The sequence below is a fragment of the Loxodonta africana genome, chromosome 7 (assembly GCF_030014295.1).
Source record: "Loxodonta africana isolate mLoxAfr1 chromosome 7, mLoxAfr1.hap2, whole genome shotgun sequence".
Taxonomy (NCBI): Eukaryota; Metazoa; Chordata; class Mammalia; order Proboscidea; family Elephantidae; genus Loxodonta; species Loxodonta africana.
The window spans coordinates 29217066-29228445 of record NC_087348.1 but is presented as its reverse complement, the minus strand read 5'-3'; the positions used below and the strand labels follow the sequence as shown (position 1 = coordinate 29228445).

At 37.4% G+C, this 11380-nt stretch overlaps 1 pseudogene; it reads right to left on the bottom strand.

Annotated features, from left to right (window-relative positions):
- Positions 1–9909: 9909 nt before the first annotated feature.
- On the bottom strand, positions 9910–10847 carry LOC100667076 (olfactory receptor 5D18-like; annotated as a pseudogene).
- Between the last annotated feature and the right edge of the window lie 533 nt (positions 10848–11380).

Here is an 11380-nt window from a genome sequence, read left to right as displayed (position 1 = left end):
CTTAAACTGAAAATGTCAGTTCTACCTAAAGCGATCTATGGATACAAGGCAATCCCAACACAAATCCCAACAACATTCTTCACTTAAATGGAATAACTAGTAACCAACTTTGTGTGGAAAGGAAAGAAACCCCAAATAGCCAAAATAATGCAAAGAAAAAGAACAAAGCAGGAAGCCACACACTCTCTGATATCAAAAGATAGTATACAACCACTATAATCAAAACAGCCTGGTACTGGTTGAATGATAGACACACAGACTGATAGAATAAAATTGTTGTTGTTGTTGTTAGGTGCCGTCGAGTCGGTTCTGAATCATAGCGACCCTACGCAAAACAGAATGAAACACTGCCCAGTCTTGCGCCATCCTTACAATGGTTGTTATACTTGAGCTCACTGTTGCAGCCAATGTGTCAATCCACCCCGTTGAGGGTCTTCCTCTTTTCCGCTGACCCTGTACTCTGCCAAGCATGATGTCCTTCTCCAGGGACTGATCCCTTCTGACAACATGTCCAAAGTATGTAAGACACAGTCTCGCCATCCTTGTCTCTAAGGAGAATTCTGGCCGTGCTTCTTCCAAGACAGGTTTGTTCATTCTTTTGTCAGTCCATAGTATATTCAATATTTTCGCCAACACCACAATTCAAAGGCATCAACTCTTCTTCGGTCTTCCTTATTCATTGTCCAGCTTTCACATGCATATGATGTGATTGAAAATACCACAGCTTGGGTCAGGAGCACCTTAGTCTTCAGGGTGACATCTTTGCTTTTCAACACTTTGAAGAGGTCCTTTGCAGCAGATTTGCCCAGTGCAAGGCGTCTTTTAATTTCTTGACTGCTGTTCCCATGGCTGTTGATTGTGGATCCAAGTAAAATGAAATCCTTGACAACTTCAATCTTTTCTCCGTTTATCATCATGTTGCTCATTGGTCCAGTTGTAAGGATTTTTGTTTTCTTCATGTTGAAGTGTAATTCATACTGAAGGCTGTGGTCTTTGATGTGCATTAGTAAGTGCTTCAAGCCCTCTTCACTTTCAGCAAGCAAGGTTGTGTCATCTGCATAATGCAGGTTTTTAATGAGTCTTCCTCCAATCCTGATGCCCCATTCTTCTTCATATATTCCAGCTTCTCCTACTATTTGCTCAGCATAACAGATTGAATAGGTATGGAGAAAAAGTACAACCCTGATGAACACCTTTGCTTACTTTAAACCAATCAGGATTCCCTTGTTCTGTTTGAACGGCGGTCTCTTGATCTGTGTAAAGGTTTCTCATGAGCACAGTTAAGTGTTCTGGAATTCCCATTCTTTGCAGTATTATCCATAATTTGTTATGATCCACACTTTCGAATGCCTTTGCATAGTCAATAAAACACAGATAAACATCCTTCTGGTATTCTCTGCTTTCAGCCAGGATCCATCTGACATCAGCAATGATATCTCTGGTTCCATGTCTTCTTCTGAAACCAGCCTGAATTTCTGGCAGTTCCCTGCTGATATACTGCTGCAGCCATTTTTGAAGGATCTGCATCAAAATTTTGCTTGCATGTGATATTAATGATATTGTTCTATAATTTCCACATTCGGTTGGATCACCTTTCTTGGGAATAGGCATAAATATGGATCTCTTCCAGTCAGTTGGCCAGGAAGCTGTCTTCCATATTTCTTGGCATAGACGAGTGAGCACCTCCAGCGCTGCATCTGTTTGTTGAAACATCTCAATTAATATTCCATCAATTCCTGGAGCCTTGTTTTTTGCCAATGCCTTCAGAGCATCTTGGACATCTTCCTTCAGTACCATCGGTTCCTGATCGTATGCCACCTCTTGAAATGGTTGAATATCGACTAATTCTTTTTGGTATAATGACTCTGTGTATTCCTTCCATCTTCTTTTGATGCTTTCTGCATCTTTTAATATTTTCCCCATGGAAACCTTCACTATTGCAACTCAAGGCCTGAATTTTTTCTTCAGTTCTTTCAGCTTGAGAAACACCAGGCGTGTTCTTCCCTTTTGGTTTTCCATTTCTAGCTCTTTGCACATGTCATTAGAATACTTTGTCTTCTCGAGAGGCCCTTTGAAATCTTCTGTTTGGCTCTCTTACTTCATCAGTTCTTCCTTTTCCTTTAGCTGCTAGATGCTCAAGAGCAAGTTTCAGAGTCTCCTCTGACATCCATCTTGGCGTTTTCTTTCTTTCCTGTCTTTTCAGTGACCTCTTGCTTTCTTCATGGATGATGTCCTTGATGTCATTCCACAACTCATCTGGTCTTCGGTCACTAGTGTTCAATGCATCAAATCTATTCTTCAGATGGTCTCTAAATTCAGGTGGGATATACTCAAGGCCATATTTTGGCTGTTGTGGACTTGCTCTGATTTTCTTCAGTTTCAGCTTGAACTAGCATATGAGCAATTTATGGTCTGTTCCACAGTCGGCCCCTGGCCTTGTTCTGACTGATGATATTGAGCTTTTCCGTCGTCTCTTTCCACATGTAGGCAACTTTATTTCTGTGTGTTCTATCTGGCGAGATCTATGTAGTTGCCGTTTACAGTGGTGAAAGAAAGTATTTGCAATGAAGAAGTCGTTGGTCTTGCAAAATTCTATCATTCAGTCTCCAGCATTGTTTCTATCACCAAGGCCATATTTTCCAATTACTGATCCTTCCTCTTTGTTTCCAACTTTTGCATTCCAATCGCCGGTAATTTTCAACGAATCTTGATAGCATGTTGGATCAATTTCAGATTGCAGCAGCTGATAAACATCTTCTATTTCTTCATCTTTGGCCCTAGTGGTTGGTGTGTAAATTTGAATAATAGTCGTATGGATATTATCCTGTTACTGACTGCAATGTACTTCAGGAGGGATCTTGAAACGTTCTTTTTTGGCGATGAATGCCACACCATTCCTCTTCGAGTTGTCATTCCCAGCATAGTAGACTATATGATTGTCAGATTCAAAATGGCCAATACCCGTCCATTTCAGCTCACTAAGGCCTAGGATATCAATGTTTATGAGTTCCATTTCATTTTTGATGATTTCCAATTTTCCTAGGTTCATACTTCATACATTCCAGGTTCCGATTATTAATCGATGTTTGCAGCTATTTCTTCTCATTTTGAGTCATGCCACATCAGCAAATGAAGGTCCCTAAAGCTTTACTCCATCCATGTCATTACGGTCGACTCTACTTTGAGGAGGCAGCTTTTCCCTGGTTGTCTTCTGAGTGCCTTCCAACCTGGAGGGCACATCTTCCAGCACTATATCAGACAATGTTCTGCTTCTATTCATAAGGTTTTCACTGGCTAATGGTTTTCATAAGTAGACTGCCACATCCTTCTTCCTAGTCTGTTTTAGTCTGGAAGCTCAGCTGAAACCTGTCCTTCATGGGTGACCCTGCTGGTATCTGAATACCGGTGTCATAGCTTCCAGCAACACAGCAACACACAAGCCCCCACAGTATGACAAACTGAGAGACACATGGGGCAGAACAGAATTAAGAACTCAAATTTAAACCCAGCCATCTATGGATAACTGATTTTTACCAAGAGATCAAAGTCCACTCTGTAGGGGTAAAAACAGTCTTTTTGGTAAATGGTGCTGCCAAAAATGAATATCCACCTGCAGAAAAATGAAACCGAACCCATATCTCACAACGCACAAAAAACTAACTGAAAATTCATCAAAGATCTAAATGTTAAACTAAAACCCATAGAATTCCTGGAAGAAAGTATGGGAAGAAAACTATGGGACATAACCTTTTATAATGATAGGATAACAAACATTACAACAAATGCACAAATAGAAGAAAACAAAGTAGATGAAAGGGAGCTCATAAAAAAATTAAAACCTTATGCTCTTCAACAGACTTTATAAAGGAATAAATAAACCTACCCAGAAACCCAACCCAGTGCCGTCAAGTCGATTCTGACTCATAGCGACCCTACAGATGGGAAAAAATCTTCAGAAATGAATTATCTAATGAGGGTGGTGATGGATAAAGTTGTGTGTCAACTTGGCTAGGCCATGATTTTCAGTGGTTTGATAGTCATGTAATGGTGTGATCACTTCCACGATGAGATTTGATGTTATGTGACCACCTCCATGATGGGGTCTCCTTTAAGTAGCCAATCATTTGAAAGGGAGCTTCCCTGGGTGTGTGGCCTGCTTTGAATATAAGTGGATATTCTGGCAGTGTTTGTGGGCTTTTGTTCATTCTGGATCCTGCAGCTGGCTCCTGTTCATTTGATCTCCGGTTCTTGGGACTTGAGCTAGCAGTTCACATGCAGTCTTGCCTGCTGATCTCTGGGATTCATTGATCTTCACAGCCCCAGTGGCTATGTGCATCAGGAGAAGCCTCTATTGTGGCCCATGGACTTGGGACGTTGCAGCCTCTACAACCACATGAGCCATTTCCTTGATATAAATCTCTCTCTCTATATATATACATTTATATGCTTTACTGTTTTTGCTTCTCTAGAGAACCTAGTCTAAGACAAGGGCCTAATGTCTAAAATTTATGGAAAAGTACAAAAACTCACCAAAAAAAGACAAACAACCCAATTAAAATATGGGCAAAGGACATGAACAGAACCTTCACCAAAGAAATCATCCGAGCAGCCAACAAATATATAAAAATATGTTCACAATCATTAGCCCTTAAAGACAAAGAAATTAAAACTACAAAGAAATACCATCTTACCCTGGCCAAAATGGTACTGATAAAAAAAAGAAAAAAAAAAAAAGAGAATAATAAATGTTGGCAAGGATGTGTGGAGATTGGACCACTTGGCCACTGCTGGTGAAACTACAAAATGCTACAACCACTATAGAAAATAGTATGGTGCTTTCTCAAAAAAAAACTAGAACTAGAACTACCCTATGATCCAGCAATCCCCGTCCTAGATATATACCCTAGAGACCTAAAAATAATGACAAGAACAGACATATGCACAACTATATTCACTGCTGCTTTATTCATAATAGCAAATAAATGAAAACAATGGAAGCGTGCATCAGGGATGAACGGATAATTAAATTGTGGCATATACTTACAACGGAATGCTATGTAACCATAAAGAACAATGATGAGTTGCAAAACATAGCATGGATTGACATGGAGGGAATAATACTAAATAAGTCAAGCATATAAGGACAAATATTGTATGATCCCTCTTTTACTATTATATATGTAGAGAGACCAATGTTCACAATGTTCATTTGTGGTTACTGGGGAAAGGTGGAATGAGGGGAATATATACTTTAGGTCTTGGAGACTTGATTTTTTTTTTTTTTTTGGTGATGGGAAGTGTGGCACCAAATGTGGACGTAGTGAGCAGAGCAAAACCAAAGTAACAATGAATGTTTAAGGACATATGGATGTGTATAATCACATTGGTAAACGTGTGGATAGAGATGTGTGCATAGATGAGAACAGAAATAAGTATCTATATGTATATGTAAATATACATATATGGGCACAGGCACATATGTTCATTGACAACACAAATACGGATACTCCACAGACATAATCAAACTCTTTCAAAGATTGGGTTCTGGATTTAAAGCTTAGGACAATAGTCTCATGGAACAATTCAGTAAATTGGCACAACATAGCTCACAAAAGTCATAATCTGCATCCAAGTGAAGTGAGTAGCATCCGGGGTCTTAAAAGCTTGTGAGCAACCATCTAAGACAAAACTACAGGTTTCTACTCTCCAGAAGCAAAACAGTAAGAAGCCATCCAAAAACTCAAGAAAAAAACAAATCTATAGAAACCACAACATCCTCTATCCCGAGACCAGAGAAGAAGATGGTGCCCAGCTACCAACATTGACCAGGGTCACAAAAGATGGTCCTGTAGAGAACTGGAGAAAAATGTGGAGCAGAACACAAATTCTTATTTAAAAAATCCAGACAAATTGGAACATTAGAGAACAAAGGACTCCCTGAGACTGTCACCTCGGGGCTCTCTTTAAACATGTAACCAAGCCTCCCCCATGACGTCATCATATAACCAAATAACAGAGAGGCACACAAAATAAAGCATGTTACCCATAAGATCTGTTCTGTACTGAAAAACCATCAGTACTAAGAGTACATGAGAACTAATGGTCAACAATTACACAGAATCAAAGATGAGAAGATAAGGGGGCATGGAAACTAGTGTACTGGAATTGGAACAAACAGAACACAATTAAAGGGAATGTCTACACGTTGTGATAAATATAACTAAAGTCACTAAACAATTGGTGTGGAAATTGTCAAATGGGAACCTAACTTGCTGTCTAAACTATTACCAAAAACTTAATTACAAAATAAAAAAAGATACAAAAGAAGAAACAATTCCAGGATGGTGCCCAGATGTCTAACTGCACCTCTTCCTTGGGTGGTCAGGCTGGCAAATCTTCAATTGTGCTTCTCACAGTGAATTGCTTAGCCCTTGGAGAATAAAATGGCTGCGTCAGGCATTCGAGGTCCTTTTACTACGGACGAACCTCTCAAAAATGTATTTATTAAAACAACAAACATTTGTTATTTGTCACAATTGCATGGGTCAGGTGGATAGTTCTGCCCATCTTATCTATGCTTGACTGACCTTGGCTCAGTTTATGGGATACACTGTCCGGTCAGCTGACGTCAGAGGATCTCATTCTCAAGTCCGGCGGCAGGCTAGATGTCAGCTGGTACGGCTGAAGGACTGGGCAGCTGCGCTGTGCGCTTCTCCCATTAGCCAATACTCTAGTCTGTTTTTATTCATATGACAACTTCGCCAGGTTACAAGAGAGTGTACAAAAACATCAAAGCCTCGCAAAGTCTTGGAACTGGCCTTATTGTCACTTTTGCCACCTCTGTTACCCAAAACAATTCTCAAGAGTGACTACATTCAAGGATTGGTCAAACGGATTCAATCACTTGATGTGTACAGCTTCAAAGGGTACTGGAAGGCTTTGGAAATTTGGACTGTGTTAAAAGTGAGTAACAAATCATTTTAAAGGAAAAGTCATTTCCAAAATATTAACTTCCAATAAAATTTGGAAGACAATCTACTTACATTTCAAGCATTTCAAAAAATAATTTTTGATGAAAGATGAACGTGAGAAATTGGCACATAACTTGGATGGAGTTGAAAGAGTTGAGTGCAATTGCTATTACAACATAATTTTCAACAGTTTTTATTTCCATTTGCTTTTAATATGACCAATTTATCACAGCATTTTCAGCTATTAAAACATAGAAATAGAATTGATGCTGAAAGTATTGCCTTCTAACATTAAGTTTTGTTCTTCCATTAAAATATTAATACATCTAAATTAAAAATCCAAAACTATTCTTCTGACAAAAATATTTCCAATAATATTTTTTAAGCTCGATTATACTTTTATCTAAATTTGCAATGCAAATACAGCTTTAATAGTGTAGTTATTATTGTATTGTTATAAAATAAACAATTTAAAAAGAACTTTCAATAACACTAAAAGCATTTTAAAATACCCAAACGAACCCGTTGCCATCAAGTCGATTCTGACTCATAGCAATCGTATAGGACAGAGTGGAACTGCCCCGCAGGATTTCCAAGGAATCCCTGGTGGATTTAAACTGCCAAACTTCTGTAGCTCTTAATCACTAGGCTCTATGGGGAAAGTTAAATTGAAATATGAGTTTAGGAGAAGAAGGGAAAACATAAATCTGATTGCTCAAAATGATCTTGTTTATACAGTTTGAATGAATTATGATGTGTAATGGAGATTACATTTTTTCTGATATTTATGCATATGATGAAATATTTTATATGTCAGATTGAATTCCCAGGGTGTATATACATTTACAAAACTAATTTAATAGTATGTGGACAAAAAATTTGAAAACTACTCACATATTATGTCCAACTTACAGGCAAATGGATCCACCATAATGAACCTGGAATGTCACAATTTGAAAATGAAAGAACATGAGATTGTATGAAAGTATTTACCAGAAAAGGTGTTTGCTGGTGTAGCTGGATTCTTAAATGATTGCTGTAATTCTGTCAACAGTTGCTTTTACAATTGTAGCCAAGTTAATTCAACTATATGAGTCTCAGTTTCACCAGAGTAAAAGCTAAGTTGGCTGTGTCACTTCAACCACAAAATGTGGTTATCATTCCCCAACACAGAAAGAAGTGAAAGTTCTCTGTAAAAGGGGACTGATTACATATCATTGATTCAATTTAAGACTAATATTGATTATTCCCTAACATCAAAATAAATTATGAATTATATGAGTGTCAGACATGTAATGAAAGATAAATTGGTAAATACCCAAAGAAACAGAAGTTAAACAAATGAAAAACCATTATCTCAGCAGATATTCAATACATAAGACAATGCTTCTACAGTCTTTATATTTGCATGTACAATGACTGTTTAATTAATACCTTATCAACTAATGCATAAGAAATCTATTGCCATCCAGTGGCACTATAGAACTGAACTATAGACCTGAAAATTAAAAATTAGAATAATGATCATAAGTTTAAAGTCACATGATTCTTCCAAATAATTTCTTGAGCTATATAAAATTGTCCTGCAAATTATTTTTTTCTCCCTCACTAAAACACCTGACAAACTAATGACTCCCACTATATTAGTGTTTTATTTGGAATTTAATCTAGATGTATTGAGTAAAGAGAAGGACATACAAGTTAATAAAGCAAAACTGAGTTGTTAAAATGAGATAGATCTAACATTTTGAATTGACTGAATTACAAATGTCTAAATGCAAATGACAGCCTGTCTTTTATTTTATTTAGAGTAAAATTGTGTGGCAATTACTGTGCAACATGTTTGGCAAATCCAGGTAATTAATTTGAATTCTTCATGGTGGATGGGAGTACTGTTGAGAAAGATTCAGTAATTATGCTCATATTTCAAAAATATATATAAATAAAAATAAATTAATAAAGTACATATAACATTTGTGATGGTTAGGCTGGCAAAATAATAGCACAAAACACAGATAGGGCAGGTATACATTGTCCCTATTTTTTGCACGTAATTATTTTCTGCGATCCATTTCTAAGCCTCTGGTACAGCCTATCAAAATTATTATTCAGTCATGTTGGAGCTCTTTTGAAAACAAGTTCTGGTTATAGACCAGATTTATTCTACTTTGCATTCATGTATGTAAGATACCACACACACACACACACTCACACACACATTATGCAATATTCACAAAATCAAAATTGGTGAACTCAATATTACATTCTCATTTCCTTGAGTCTGCTCATTCTAGTCTCTCCTGAATAAAATGGCTTCTTCATTTAATATTTCTCCTAAAATACTGCCCGTTATCCAGGCCAATTTCAGATAATACCTCTTTTATGAAGACATATGTCTAATGTCCCTAAACTGATTTGAATTTTTTCTTGCCCCAAGCCTTCTAGGATAAATATTATAGTTGGCCTTACGCAACAGCACTTTCTTTATGCTCCACCACCCCACGAGATTATACATTTCTTGAAGGCAAGGCTTATGTCTTATTTTTACTTCCATTTGTGTATACGTGTAAGTAATAAACCTGCGTTTATTGAGAACCTGTTATACTCCAGGAATCTTATAAGGAAGAGGGGTGGAGTTAATATTTACTCAGATTATGAAAAGTTCCTCCAAAGATATCTAAATTATCTTTTGGTCTTGACTATCAGATTATGAGCTAACTCATGGTATCACAGTTTTAGAGATTTAAAACTAAAGATGAGAGACATTGCTGCCCTTTTCTTTCAATTAAGAGACAAAACCAAGTTTGGTTTCTTTGAACCAAACCACTTCGTTACTATTGTGCAATATTAGCGATAATATTTAAAACTATGTTTAAAGACAGTCTTTTATACACAGTTTATTTAAAAATTAGGGACAAATTCTATTAAGATAGTATGCTTAATGAGAAAAGACTTTGGTGTCCATTATCTTGATGACTATATTCTTGACATCCTTATTCCTCAAACTGTAGATCAAGGGATTCAACATGGGGATCACTTCTGTGTAAAACACAGAGGCTACTTTAATGGTACGTCTGGAGTTTTTGGTGTTGGGCACACAGTAGAGGAAAAGGATGGTGCCATGGAAGATAGTGATGGCAGTCAGATGAGAAGCACAGGTAGAGAACGTCTTACGACGACCACTGGCTGAATGCATTTTCAAGATGGTGACAATGATGGACACATAAGATGTGAGAATGATGAGTAATGTACTCACCTCATTAAAAGTGGCAAAGATGAAAAGCAACAACTGACTAAGAGAAGTATCAGAGCAAGAAAGAGACAGAAGTGAGGAGAACTCACAGAAGAAGTGATTGTGTTGAAACCATGAAAAGACAATTTCAAAGCAGAGCATATCAGAACCAAGGAACATGCTATTCCCCATGCATATGATCCCACCACCAGCATAGCGCAGCGTCTCTGAGACATGGCAACTGTGTAGAGCAGAGGGTTGCAAGTGGCCACAAAGCGGTTATAGGCCATTACAGCTAATAGAAAGGATTCAGTCACCACAAAGGTACAAAAGAGAAATAATTGCACTACACATCCTAAAAATGAAATGGTTCTATCTTCTACAACTAGGTTCACCAGCATCTTGGGAGCAACGATGGAAGAATAGCAGAAATCCACAAATGAGAGGTGGCTGAGGAAAAAGTACATGGGGGTGTGCAGTATGGGCTTAATTCTGATGATTATAATCATCCCAAGATTCCCTACAACAGCGACACTGTAGATGGCCAGAAATACCAAGAAGAGGGGAACCTGCAGTTCTGGGCAATCTGAGAAGCCCAAAAGGGTGAACGTGGCCCCGCTTTTATTTCTGTCTGACAATAACATGGCTTCTGTTTGTCGAAATCTAAAAGTCAGCCCTAGAAATCAAAAAAATATATATATTAAACAGAGTGAGGATATAGGATGCTTGGTCAAGTACCCCTTGCCAAGACTGGAAAAAATATCTCTTTCAGAATCTCTCTATATTTTTATTAAATAAAATATGGTAAATTTCTCAAATTTTGAAACATAATATGCATTTATTTTTAAAATTTTCTCAAGGAATTTAGGGATTGTGTGGTAATTTTATGTCAAATTCTTACATAACACTTTCAATTCTCCTTGAATGTTATCAGTTCATAGAAGACAAGCCTGTCCTGATGCTAGATTATGTCAGCCACACAGTCAATAACAAAAATCTGAAAAATCTGAATTGTGTCAGTTAATTGCCTCATAACATGTAACAGTACGGACATAAAGAATGGACAGCCTTGACAATTCCCATTTGTGTTTTTATTGTTACTTCTGCGTAGTATGTTGGTGTTTGTTTTTCTTTCTGACACAGTAAATCTGATAGCGAAATAAGTTTTTATTAGTTT